Below are 14,337 nucleotides of genomic sequence, written 5' to 3'. Positions count from 1 at the left end.
GTACAAGTAAGGTACGAGGTTGAGATGTCACAAGAGTCGTTTTGATAAGGGCGATACCTTGTGACGTAAATCCCTCTGACTTGCTCTTTACTTTCTACAATTTACAGCTTCCGGCACAGTAAAGTATGAGGTGGTGACATCATAAGATCTCGGGCGCACAAATTGCCTCCTAAACTTATGTTTTAAACCCCTCTGCCTTAGTTTTACTTTCGGTACAGTCATTTTTCGTTTGATTCAAGTTAACCTGATCATAAGTAGTTGCGAGTTCCATTCGATCCGTAAACAACTTACAACATCGATCAGGTTAATTATCGCTTATTTTCGTTTTCTTTTGTAAATTCACTCCATTTACATTCGAAATTAAGCATAATCTATGAAATTTTAGGGGTAGGCCCGAGTACTATTCTAATGGCAACTTATGAGGAGGAAAATATTAGGTTTCTAATAAGTTTTAATCTTTTAAAAACTCTAACCCAATTTGAAGATTAAGAGATCAAAAATGAAAATGAAGCACACAAGTTAAATCCTAAGTGCAAGATAAGAAAAGCACGAGAAAAGAGAGAGTGCACCCGAGATTTAAAGTGGTTCGGTCCTCCAACGTGAGGCCTACTCCACTCCACCAACCAAACCCGGTGATGGCTTCACTATTTGATCTTCTTAACTTCGGCGAAGATCGGTGCCGATTAGAATTCCAATTGCCTTTAACCTTGGTGGCAATCCTCACCATGGAGAGTGGGCTCCGCTTCTCTGAACACTCGTCCAAATACAATCGTCTTGATAAAGAAAGAAACAAACAAAAAAATCCCTCACAAGGGTTTACAAGGTTTGTAGAAGATGTACAAATTTGAGCCTAATGATCCAAATCCTAAATCTAGAGGATGAGAGGCATAAACAAGCTTGATTCGCTCTTAGGATATTCCAATAGGTTTTTAGAGTGTTAGGATTGATGGTTGGGAAGTTTAGAATACCCATATATATAGAAAAACCAAAATATGACCGTTTGGGGGCATAGTCGTAATTCTGGCAAAAACCCCAATGGCTATAATTTCTTCCCGAAATAGTGGTCTCGGAGTTCCGAGATATTTTCTCAGAGTTCCGAGAAATTCTCGGAGTTTCGAGAATTTCTCTCGGAGTTCCCGGAATACAAACAGAAGTTGAAAAAATGTTACTGGGCCAAATCTCGGAGCTCCGAGGAATTTCTCGGAGTTCCGAGAAGCCTATTTCCAGCAGATTTTCAATTCTTGTTTCTTTATTCATTTGGGCTTCCAACTCTACACAAAGTGGGATTGTTATGAGGGTTCCAAATTGTTGGAACACCACAAGGACAACCACTTAATCATTTAGGGTGTGCGGATACCTATTTATGCCTCTAAAAATCTAAACTAGGATTGGATCTTTACATTCTAAAACGACTTCGATCTTCAATTGCGATGCTTCAAGTCTTCATGCGTCTTGGATCTCCGATGTCTTTGGCCTTCCTAAAGCGGTACAATGAGAGCTTTTTGGCCTTAATCCAAGCAATCTTGTCTTAATACAATCATGATCTACAACTTAGACATACAAACACATTAGTGATATAAAATCACTTATGTATTTGGAATCATCCAAAGAAGATGAGAATGCCAAGGTGGGAACCATTGGGCTTACAATCTCCCTCTTTTTTATGATGACTAGCACATGAGATTTTCCAATAAAAGCATACATATATTTCCTTACACAAGATTTTTCTCCCCCTTTGGCATCAATCAAAAAGATGGGGTAAAAGAAAATCAAAGGGATAAAATTTTCAATTTTAAGCTCCCCCTTTTTCAAGGAAAAAAACAAATATAGAACTCCCCCTGTTTAAAGTTTTTATTCAACACAAGAGGGGATATTTAAATAACCATAAAAAGATATTCAATTTCAAGTTCCCCCTAATCCAAACACATATGAAGAGAATCGTATGGGGGCTTTAGGAACCCAAGCTTTCTTGGTTCCACCACAATCCCTAGTCTTAGATGCACATTGGAATTGGTAGTGACCATTGATTCCACAATAATGGCATCTAACATGGGGGTTAGATAGACTAGTCCTATCATAAAATACATGATTAGGTCTATGACTAGCCTTCTTTAAGATTATGTCAATGATTTTATCACCATTTAGGAATCCATTGAGACATAATCTTAACCTTTTATTTTCATTATGAAGATGTGTTATTTGATTTAAAAAATCATTAAAGTCATCTTCATAAGATTTGGAAGAGGTTGCCACATTTTGGAGTTTAGCAATTTGGCAAGATTTATCATCCAAACTACCCTTAAGGGTTTCAATCACAAGTTTAAAATTTTCAATTTTTACTTTAGCTTGAGATTTGGAAGAAGAAGATTCATTTTTCAAAACATCAAGTTCATTTTCTAATTTTGAAATAGATTTTTTAAGAACTTTATTTTTTAAAATTTGAGAATGCAAGGTAATGCACAATTCATCATAAGATATGTTTCCACTATCACTACTTGATGAATTACAAGAGGGGTTTGAATTTACCTCATCTTCATGGGTGAGTGCCATGAAGCAAAGATCATCCTTATTAGCTTCCCCTTCACTTGAGCTTTTTCCCAAAGTGCTAGAAGCATCCCAGGTGGCTATAGGACCCTTGTTCTTCTTCCAATCCTTCTTCTTTCCCTTGTACTTCGAGGAAGATGAGTTGAGAAGAGGGCACTTCGGTCTTTTGTGTCCCATCTTCTTACAATTACAGCATCTTATACCACCCTCAACTTCACTTTCTTCTTTCTTCTTCTTTTTATCTTTTTTGTGCTTCTTTCTCCATAAGCTTTTGAATTTTCTCAAAGCTTCTTCTTCATCACTATTCGCCTCACTTGAGGAAGATGAGTCCGCTTTCACCTTGAGTGCTAAGGATCTACTCTACAAGCTCCTCCATAGTTACCGTCTTGAGATCCTTTGATTCTTGTATGGCGGTGACCTTTGGATCCCAATGTGGAGGAAGTGACCTAAGCAACTTACCCACAAGCTCATCACTAGGATAAGATTTACCAAGATTAGCTAATTCATTTGATATTTTTGAAAATCGGGTATACATTTCGGAAATACTTTCATTTTGACCCATTCTAAACATTTCATATTTGCTCTTCAACAAGTTTATTTTGGAATCCTTGACTTTTGATGTTCCCTCATGGGTAACGGCAAGAGTATCCCAAATAACCTTGGCGGAATAAAAAAGAGCTACTCTATTAAACTCCTCCGTAGATAAGGCGCAAAACAAAGAGTTTATAGCTTTGTAATTTAAATTTGCATGCCTTTTCTCTACAACATTCCATTCTTCAAATGGTTTGGAAGGCAAAGTGTATCCATTTTCAACAATATGCCAAAGTTCCACATCTATGATAGAAGATAGATGCGCATCCTTGTCTTCCAATGTCCATAGTTGGACCCATCAAAGAAAGGAGGTCTAGTTGTAGAATGGCCTTCCGGAAGTCGGGTTCCATTTATATTTGCCATTTCACAATTAGAAAGTTGCCAAAGATCTTATGATCTTTAAATTTTTAAAACAAATTTACCAAAGATTTTAAGAAAAGAAAATCTTTTAAGAGCCAAGGCTCTGATACCAAGTGAAATTCCAAGAGTAGGCCCGAGTACTATTCTAATGGCAACTTATGAGGAGGAAAATATTAGGTTTCTAACAAGTTTTAATCTTTTGAAAACTCTAACCCAATTTGAAGATTAAGAGATCAAAAATTAAAATTAAGCACACAAGTTAAATCCTAAGTGCAATAAAAGAAAAGCACGAGATAAGAGAGAGTGCACCCGAGATTTAAAGTGGTTCGGTCCTCTAACGTGAGGCCTACTCCACTCCACCAACCAAACCTGTTGATGGCTTCACTATTTGATCTTCTTAACTTCGGCGAAGATCGGTGTCGATTACAATTCCAATTGCCTTTAACCTTGGTGGCAATCTTCACCATGGAGAGTGGGCTCCGCTTCTCCGAACACTCGCCCAAATACAATCGTCTTGATAAAGAAAGAAAGAAACAAAAAAATCCTTCACAAGGGTTTACAAGGTTTGTAGAAGATGTACAAATTTGAGCCTAATGATCCAAATCTTAAATCTAGAGGATGAGAGGCATAAACAAGCTTGATTCACTCTTAGGATATTCCAATAGGTTTTTAGAGTGTTAGGATTGATGGTTGGGAAGTTTAGAATACCCATATATATAGAAAAACCAAAATATGACCGTTTGGGGGCATAGTCATAATTCTGGCAAACACCCCAACGGCTATAATTTCTTCCCGAAATAGTGGGCTCGGAGTTCCGAGATATTTTCTCGGAGTTCCGAGAATTTCTCTCGGAGTTCCGGGAATACAAACAGAAGTTGAAAAATGTTACTGGACCAAATCTCGGAGCTCCGAGGAATTTCTCGGAGTTCCGAGCTCGAAGCTCCGAGAATTCTCTCGAAGTTCTGAGAAGCCTATTTCCAGCAGATTTTCAATTCTTGTTTCTTTATTCATTTGGGCTTCCAACTCTACACCAAGTGGGATTGTTATGAGGGTTCCAAATTGTTGGAACACTACAAGGACAACCACTTAAGCATTTAGGGTGTGTGGATACTTATTTATGCCTCTAAAAATCTAAACTAGGATTGGATCTTTACATTCTAAAACGACTTCGATCTTCAATTGCGATGCTTCAAATCTTCATGCGTCTTGGATCTCCGATGTCTTTGGCCTTCCTAAAACGGTCCAATGAGAGCTTTTTGGCCTTAATCCAAGCAATCTTGTCTTAATACAAGCATGATCTACAACTTAGACATACAAACACATTAGTGATATAAAATCACTTGTGTATTTGGAATCATCAAAAGAAGATGGGAATGCTAAGGTGGGAACCATTGGGCTTACAATCTAACAAGGAAAATAAGATCAAATCCTTTTATTTTAAATCCTTCCAAAATGCCAATCTGAGTTAACAGACCAGATTAAGCCGGGCAAGAGGGGTACCTAAAACATTCCCCAATTGTAACCACAACCCATACCCGGATATCTGTAAGGACCATGCCTTAAACAAACAGAGTAAAATATAAGGGTTCACAGGCCCAGAGCAAAAGAACCCCTTCCGTTACTATTCTTCTAATGGAATTCGAGCCTCGTTACTCATTCCCTTAGAAGAACAGACACGGGTCCTCGGCCCTAACCTAGGTGGCGACTCTGAATTCTCTTTATCTTGCGAAGTTAGGACCTCGGTCCCGAGATTGTAAGATGTGTAGATCAAATAACACCCCCTATGTAAAATCTGATTGTGGTGATCCCCTGTCGTCCTGCGCAAACGAGGGAAAAAACCGGCTCCCACACCCGGATTCGTAGACGAAGGCTCTGCAATCGATTCTTCCACGCCATTCTCACGAACTTCTCTCTCTTCGAGGGCTGTAGAAATGATTAGGGTTGGAGTTATGTTCTGTAGAACCTTAAATGATGTATTTATAGTTTTCTATTAAAAGTCCTAACCCTAATGGGTTACCAAAAGACAAAAACGCCCTCTCCTTTTAAGATTGGATGAAAATTTAAGTAGGGGTATTTTGGGTATCAAAATTTAGGGTGTTCACATTCTACCCCCATAATAAAAATTTCATCCTCGAAATTTACGCACTAAATTAGCTTTTCATTCTAAACAATTCTTAAGCTAAGTTGTAACTCACAGGCCGATATAATTCTATACTTGGCACCCTTTCAAATGAACCATTTCCTTTAAAACAACACATTTCCATAACATAAGTGTTTTTTGATTAGAAATAACTTTTCACATAAAAAGAAGTGTCCCTGTGTTAAATCTCATTTTTCTATTTTACAAAATAAAATATTTTAAAAATATCCATCAATCCCTCACTATTTTTAAAATATAAAAAATATGTAAAATAAAATAATATATCGAGCAGAACTGAAGCTACGACCACTCGATATGTGAAGAGGATGATTACCTTAATCTTCTCAATAGGAGTGTAATAGGTCAGTTACAACGCAATATATCAAGGGCACTGGTTCACGTGGCGGTCACGCGTTCTATTTACTTAAGTCATGCGCTCACCTCGTTTTGCAAGTGCTTTAGAACTATACCAGTCTAGTTCATAGGAAGCGATGCTAACTTCCTCACTTGAATAGGCAGACTTATCAAGGGTGCTTTCGCAACAACTTATTCACCCCCACTAGATCTATAGGTATGTTAAGAATCAAAAAGTTCAGCGTCACCATACGTTGTGAAAGTAGACAGTGCATTACCTCAGAAATGGGATTTTGATAAGAGTCTTTCAAATACTCTTATGATATTTAATGCACCGGAAGTATAGCCTCTCGATAAACTTCTACCAAGACATCACTTAGTGATTTCCTTTGAACTCCTAATGTGAAGAGTGATCGCATACCATTATGTATTTGAAAAACTATCACCATTAGAAAGTAGGTTTTCACTCGAATGCCTTACATACCAGTAATAATCCCATTTCCCTCGAGGTTTTTCATATTCTATGCCTTCATTATTCTATCACTGAATAACTCTTTAGTAAGAGAGTATATGGCCACTTCCCATTCCTTACTAGTTTTTCAAATATGGATATGTATTTTAATTTTCTCATAGACAATATTGAATATTGATTTCACCGGCTTCTTTAGAAGATAAAACATTTCTCAAGAAATACAATTACTTGTCACTACTATAATCTTATGAATAATAGCACAATACCTCATTGTTTCTTGAAATAAAAAAAATCAAAGAAACAGTTTATCATCCAGTCATAAAAATATACTCAAACTTATGCTCTTGGATTTACTTGAATCCGAATCACATCTCTCATTTAGGATTTTGAATCTCTTCCAGCATAGAGATTTACTCAATTCTAAATCCCGCTTCAAATTTGACATGATAACCATCACACTAACAAGAATTTTCAAGTATGAGGCACAAAGATTTTCATCATATTCGACTATTCATGTTGAAATGCTCATTAATCACAATTATGAAATAATTTCAACTACCCCCCATTTATGACCAATTACCGAATATGATGTCTTGATATATCATTCTGTTAAATAGTACCCCCACACAATTCATGAAAAGGAGTACTTAATGCCACATAATATAATGTCATTGATATTTGCTAGCCTAACCTTTATAGAATATCAAGTATCCATGTAACATTTCAAATCTACCATATAAATACCGGAGTATTTATTCATGAAAAGAAATATTCAGTCACACTCATGCTAAATAATTTCTCATAAAATATTGAATAAGTTTAAAGATCTGTGGGCTAAAATCTCAATTTTTTTTATATAAATAGTTGATTTTTTGAATGCTTGTGAACTCATCTAAGTTATAAGAAAAATGATTCATTGACTCCCGTATCCTGACACAACTGACGTAATCTTTAGATTGTGCACCATACACCACACTACATCAAGATAAATGTGTGCAGAATTTAAAGAATTAGGAATTCGAAATGTCAGTCAAGGGTAGTTTTTTATTATCTAATCTAATATAAGATAGCTGGATGGGGGTTTCACTGTTCACGCTGACGTGGACAGTCTCCCCATCCGGCTAATATCCAACGTGGCTATTCAATTGTTTAAGTAAAAATAAATAATAAATAAAAGCTTTCCATAAAAAACTCTCATTAGTTTCCTTTTTTTTTCTCACCATCTATAATTACCTTCCCAAAAAACAGAAAAAAAAAATGAGATTCATGCAAACGCGCACAACCGGAGATTTCCTCTCCTTAAAATTAGAAGCTTCACATAAAAAACTCTCATTAGTTTCCTATTTCTTTTTCTCACTATCTATAAATACCTTCCCAGAAACAGAAAAAAATATGAGATTCATGCAAACGCGCACAACCGGAGATTTCCTCTCCTTAAAATAAGCCAATAGGGATTTCCTCTCCTTAAAATAATCATTTAATTCGTTATTGCTGGATTTTTTTCTATTAAATTTCCCATATCCCATATAACACTTCCATTTTATTGCCGGATTTTCTATAACCCTTCCAATTCCAAACGCATACAAAACAGTACAAATATGAAACTATTTGGTATTCCCATATTTATCGCCCAAAAAGGAACGACGATATTCCTTCCCTCGAAAGATTTTCACTTTTGCATCAGTTCCTCTGCTCCAAATCCGGAGCGAGTGAGAGATCAGAGTCTCTCCCTTTTTCAGTTCGGTTCTCTCAATGATAACAGGTAAAGTATGATTATAATTTTGTTCCATCGTTTTAGATCTGTGTTGAAACAGAGGGTTGAATTTGGATTTAGGGATTATCTTTCTACCCTATTTGATATTATGAGAAACACAAAAAGGAACTTCTGTTGGATCCTCCAAACACTCTATATCAGTTGGCTCTCTTTCACTGAAGGCATTATTTTAGGGCGTGGGATGCTTTTGTTTATACTTTTCAGGTCAACTTCATAGCAGTGATGAATTTCTTTCGGAAAAAAGGAGGAGCTATTAGTTTGAAATAGATGTGGTTGCCAAGAAAAATAAAGGGTGTGAAGAGAAGAAGATGACGATTAGAGTGGGAATTTCTATACCCTTCAATTTAAGAAGTTGTTAATGATATATGCTTGACTAGATAGTGTCAATTCTGTAGCAGCAGTCCTTCCTTGATACCTCCGTTATTTGTTTGCATATCTTATGTGCAAATGGTATTAAAGTTAAATATATGTTTTTTTTTTTTAAAGTTTTAGAAACAATATAGTTAATGGCTTCAAAAGCGGGCTTACTGTCCCATTGATATATACTACTAATTCTCTCTACTTACTATTCTTTTCGAAGGGGCTTTCACAGATTTTTATCCGAATAATGGAGGAAGAAGCAACAAGTAAGCTTTTGAAACTCTTTCAAAAGCTCTACCATTTTTCCTATAAGGGGCATCGGCCGTGAGAAAGTTCATTTTCACCCGCCACCGGCTTACATATGAATATTCTGTATTTACAAAGATGTTCTCTATATCGTGTCTGTGCTTAATTGCCAAGTGAGAAATGCCTTACTCCTTTTAGGTAAATGTTATCAGTACCACTGTATTTTGATGAGGGCACTCCTCACTTTATTAAAAGTACTGTATGTCCTGCACCATAAGATGATCCAAACCGTCCATTAGATGGGCCACAGCCTAAATAAGTTGTGCCCCAAAAAATATTTCCATAGGTTGATCCCAACCCTCCGATCTATAGTGTTAGGATCAACTCTCTAACATTCAGAACAGAGGGTTAGGATCAACTTATGGAAACATTCACAACATATTTAGGCTGTGGCCCATCTAATGGACATTTTGGATCATCCTATAGTGCGGGTCATACTGTACTTTTAATAAAATGAGGAGTGCCCTCATCAAAATACAGTAGTGTTGATAACATTTCACTAAACTTATTGTGGTTGGTATGTCCTGGTAGGGAGAGGCATTTGGAGATTAGATTTATGGGGAAAACAGCTTATTCCCTCTGAAGCTAGGGATATTCTGATTAAAGCAACTGTTGTGAACAAGCCATGTATATTATATATCCTCTTAGAATTTAGCTAGAATTCTAGAATAGAATTTCAATTTCATGGTATGCTAACATGTTCATAGTTTCCGGTTAGTTTGCCCGTATTTTCTCTCTCCCTATCTCCCTTTGCATCCCGATTCATTGGGATGATCTTCTAAAACAGATCCAAACCCATGTTCTAGCCTATAATATTTTTTCTTTCAAATCCGAGTAAATTTATGATGGACTAATACTCTTATACAAACAAAAAACGGGTCTCATTTTCACCCAATTTATTGAAGAAGGGTTGGAGATAAAGTTCAGAATAGCGTTTCAAAAAAAAAAGAAGCGAAGTTCCTTCATCTATCTGTTGGACACCTTTCGAGGCCTTCTCGGCGAGGGTCTGCACTTTATAATTTTTGGCCTTTTCTATCACGCTATTTGATGCATAGAGATTCAAATTTCTGAATTTTTGAGCTTAGCCCCATTTGGATTGTAGGAATTTTCTAGAAAAGTCTGGATCGGAAAAATATTTATAAAATTTTCCACCTTTTTTCACAAAAATAGTTAGCATGAGCTTAAGCTGTTAAAAAATTTCCTAGAGCATGGCTCAATGATTAACCAATCCTGAATTATAGTTTACCTAAGAAAACTTAAAGTACTGATTTTTGTAGGCTGGATGTTCTTTTGACTTGGGACCATGATAATCAACTCTAGACCTTTTACCTCCTACAAATTTAGTCATAAACTCACATATTATTCATATTGATAATATTTAACTAAAAACATCTGCCCCTTTATAACCAGATGATTTTAGCTGGGTACCCCTTTTTAGCCTTTTGAACCATTTTAATACATCTTTTTATTATTCATTCAATTTATCTTCAACGCACCGTGCATCGCACGGGTTTCACACTACAATAAAGGGAGGAAACTGGGCCGAGGTTTTGGACCACAAATCTCGAGAGAGAAAAAGAAAATCTTGAGAGAAAATCTCCCGGACCAAAAATCTCAAGAGAGAAAAAGCGAGAGAGAAAATACGAAGAGTAAATATGGCAACGGGGTGGCTGACACGTAAGGGATTAAGAGAAAGAGGAGGCAGACACGTTAACATGATGAACAGTAAAATAGGCGTTCCTCCTTATTATAATAAATATGTACTATTATAAAGAGAGGAATGGGGGTTTTACTGTTCACAGACACGTGTTGGCCTATCTACTACGGTATAGCTAGAGAAAAAAGGAATTTCTTTTCTTTTTATCTGAATTTACACATCAGCATTACTCGTTTACCATTAACCCCTTTGCTGATATCTAACATCTATCTGTATGAGAAATTATTTGAGGGTAAAATCATAATCTACATACAAAAAGTACCGACACGGGTACCTGTCTATGACAATTACGGAAAAAAACTACCAAGAAGAGGTAAAGACATGACAATGACGAAAGAACTACTTTATATACTCATGCAGGACACTTGCAAAATATTGACGGATTCCAGGCACCTGAAGAGGAACAACAATTATGGAAACCTCTATCGATTGGAGGGCTAGGATCAGCCTATATCGATTAGAGGGCTAGGATCAACCTATGGAAATGATTTTACGTGCACAACCGATTGATGTTGTGTTCCGGTTTGGATCAACTTATAGCCCTTTATAGATCGGAGGGTTCGGATCAACCTATGAAAATTATTTTTGGGGACAACCTATGCAGGCAGTGGCCCATCTAATGGACGGTTTGGATCATCCTATGGTAAGGGCCATACCGTACATTTTAATAAAGTGAGGAGTGCGATCATCAAAATACGGTGAGTAGTGCCATTATAAAATATGGTAGTGAGGACATTAGCACTATATATAATTTGAAACCATCATTGTTACTTGGATGTTCCCACGCGCGTCGGGTTCCACCCGAATTTGGGTTGGGTCGGGTTAAGCTTTTTCGCAAATTGGGTTGGGTTGGGAAAAATCAACCCGAATTGGAAATCGGGTTGGGCTGTCGAACAACCTGACCCAACCCGAAACCCGAATTTGGGTTCCATCTATAGAAGTTCTGTATATGTGTTTTTTCTTTTTTAACATTGAAATAGTCTCCACAGTCCACAATGGACGGTTTGGATAATCCGATGGTGCGGGCCATACCATACTGTAATAAAGTGAGGAGTGTGATCATCAAAATATAGTAGTGCGGATAATATTTTCCTTTGTTAATTGTTAGTCCCTGTTTGGTTTGGATTTTGAGAACCGATTGTGAGTTAAAAACTGATTATTGGTGACTCACTAATGGTTCTCAAAATCCAAAACAACCCGGCTTGAGTTGAGGTGGTCAACAATTGGTACCATATCAAATCGGGTCAACCCAACCCGACCCAACCCAACCCGAATTGGAAATCGGGTTGGGTCGGGTTGAGGAAATTTTAAATCGGGTTGGGTTGAGTTGAACCCAGTCGGGTTGGAAATCGGGTTGGGTCGGGTTGGGTTGGAAAATATGGGCTTCTCGGGTTGGGTCGGGTTGAGACCCAAGTTGCACCCCTAATGATGACGAAAAAACTACTTTTCCTTATTCACTATGTGCGGGTCAAATTACGGAAAGTTTGATATTACGAATGCATGACACCTGTAAAAATATTGACGAATTCTGGACGGTTTAGATCAATCTATGATGTGGTCTGTACAATTCTTTGTCGGCCAGTGCATCGCACGGGATTTTTTGTTAGTTATTATTATATACCATTTATTAGACTTCATTGTTGCCTCTTCACTTCAACGGTTTCATCCAAGTAATGGTCAACATAAACTATTTATTAGTTACATGTAAACACATGTCCTAATAATAGGATTATTCAAAAAACACATTACTTCAGTGGCTAGTTATAACTTATAACTACTTATGACCGTCCAGCCCTTCTCTCCGTTCAAATAAAAAAGGATAAAAACAATTTATATTGGACACAATTTTCCTCCAGCATGGTTTTCCCATTTTTGGGATTAAGATAATATCTGCCCACATCAATGAGTGTAGGGGCAGAAATCTCTATTTATTACTTACTCATAAGTAACGATTGTATGCACATTAAGTTTGGGTGCCCAAGAGTAATTTACCACTCTCATATTATCCTTTTTTATTTCAAGGAGATTGGAAATTCATCAAGAAGAATTCCAACTTTCTCTGGTACGGTCCTACAAATGTAGATGAAAGAAATACCAAAATATATCTATAAAAATAGATGCGTACCTTTCTCTCTGGTTGTAGTTAGAATCGATTATCCTCTTGTTCACAAGAAGTCAAATCGATCTTCTCAATAGCATAACTGATCATGTTTTATGATCCTCCCTTTGCATTTGACATTCACGATCATATCCACCAAACGGAGAGGGAAATTTGAAGCCTTTAAATTCTTGGGACAAATTGGTATGGTGGATGAACAAAATTGTTTAGAACAAAGAAAGAGAATAAGAGAGGAAGAGAAGTAGGCAAGTCAAGCAAATGGCTTTCTCTTAAAGACTTTAATTTCCCCACTTATGCAGGTGGCTACCATGGAAATAAGTCCCGAGGATACAATGCCTACACTAAGAACAAGGGCTACACCCCAAGTTCAAAGCAACCAGTATACCCTTAAATAACAAGAAAATAGAAAGAATTAAGAGGAGAAAGACTCTTTAAAAATGAGATCCCAAGTCTTCTTTTATAGAAGGTAAAAAACACGAAAGCACCCTTTCAAATGAACCCTTTCATTGAAAACAACACCTTTCTATAACATAAGTGTCTTTTGATTATAAATACCTTTTCACATAAAAAGAAGTGTCCCTTTCTAAAATCTCATTTTTCTATTTTACAAAATAAAATATTTTAAAAATATCCAACAAGGTTTATTTCTGTTATTGCTTGGTAACTTTGTATGCTTGTGGAATTTATTTTACTGGTGTACGACGCTGCCACGTTCTACGCCCAGGGTGGGGTTTGGGGCGTGACACCCCTAAAAGCTAGCCAATAGAGGGAGGGTCCCCATTCCCTTACAATTCATCCCCATCCACTTCACTTATCCGATGTGGGACTATTCGCTTTTGCGTGGATCCCTGGCCCTATCAACATTTAAGGAAGTTGTATTTAGCCCCCTTTAAAAGAGTACTTTTCTCTCATGTCAAACTGAAAACAACAACTTTAATCTATAAAACTGAGTACCCCTTTTAAAAGAGCACCTTTTTAATTAAGTTGCATTACAATCACATAAAATTGGGTGGAATTATTTATCTAAGTGGTATTATTAGGAAGAGATTGGTAGGGACCATTGCAGAAAGACATTTCACGGCCATCTGTTGCATTAGGAAATAGAGAACATCGAATTTAATCTCTTTTAGACTTCCATAGTTTTCACGGTTTGGCTTGTAATTGGAATCTCGTCCTTCACCGACAGGAGTTTGATCAGTTCAAAAACCCTTCTTAGCCAAAAACCAGCTACACAATATTTAGCCTTTCAGTCAATTTCTAAAAGGGAAATGATATCAGCACAACCATATTTTAATAAGTGGACAAACTTAGCTGGTCGTTTCTTTTTTAACTGGCTTGTGAGAGCTTTTTGGGAACTGTAACAACCTTTGACAGCTCTTTAAATAATTAAAGACAAGTAGAGTTAGTGCAAATACAGCTCTTTAAAGAATTAAGGACGTGAAGTGTTAGTGCAACTATCAAAACATGGTTGTGCTTATATCATTTGCCTTTCTAAAAACATCTCATCATCTTTCATCCTTACCATTTCCGCAAACAAACAAACAAACAACTTGGCTATTTTCAGTATTTGGATGCCGTTTTTCAAGAAATTATTTTCTTG

Source organism: Tasmannia lanceolata, unplaced genomic scaffold (genome assembly GCF_043159265.1).
Source record: "Tasmannia lanceolata isolate RefF3 unplaced genomic scaffold, GAP_Taslan_0.1 ptg000020l, whole genome shotgun sequence".
Taxonomy (NCBI): Eukaryota; Viridiplantae; Streptophyta; class Magnoliopsida; order Canellales; family Winteraceae; genus Tasmannia; species Tasmannia lanceolata.
The sequence above is the reverse complement of the archived record's forward strand: the minus strand, read 5'-3'. Positions refer to the sequence as shown.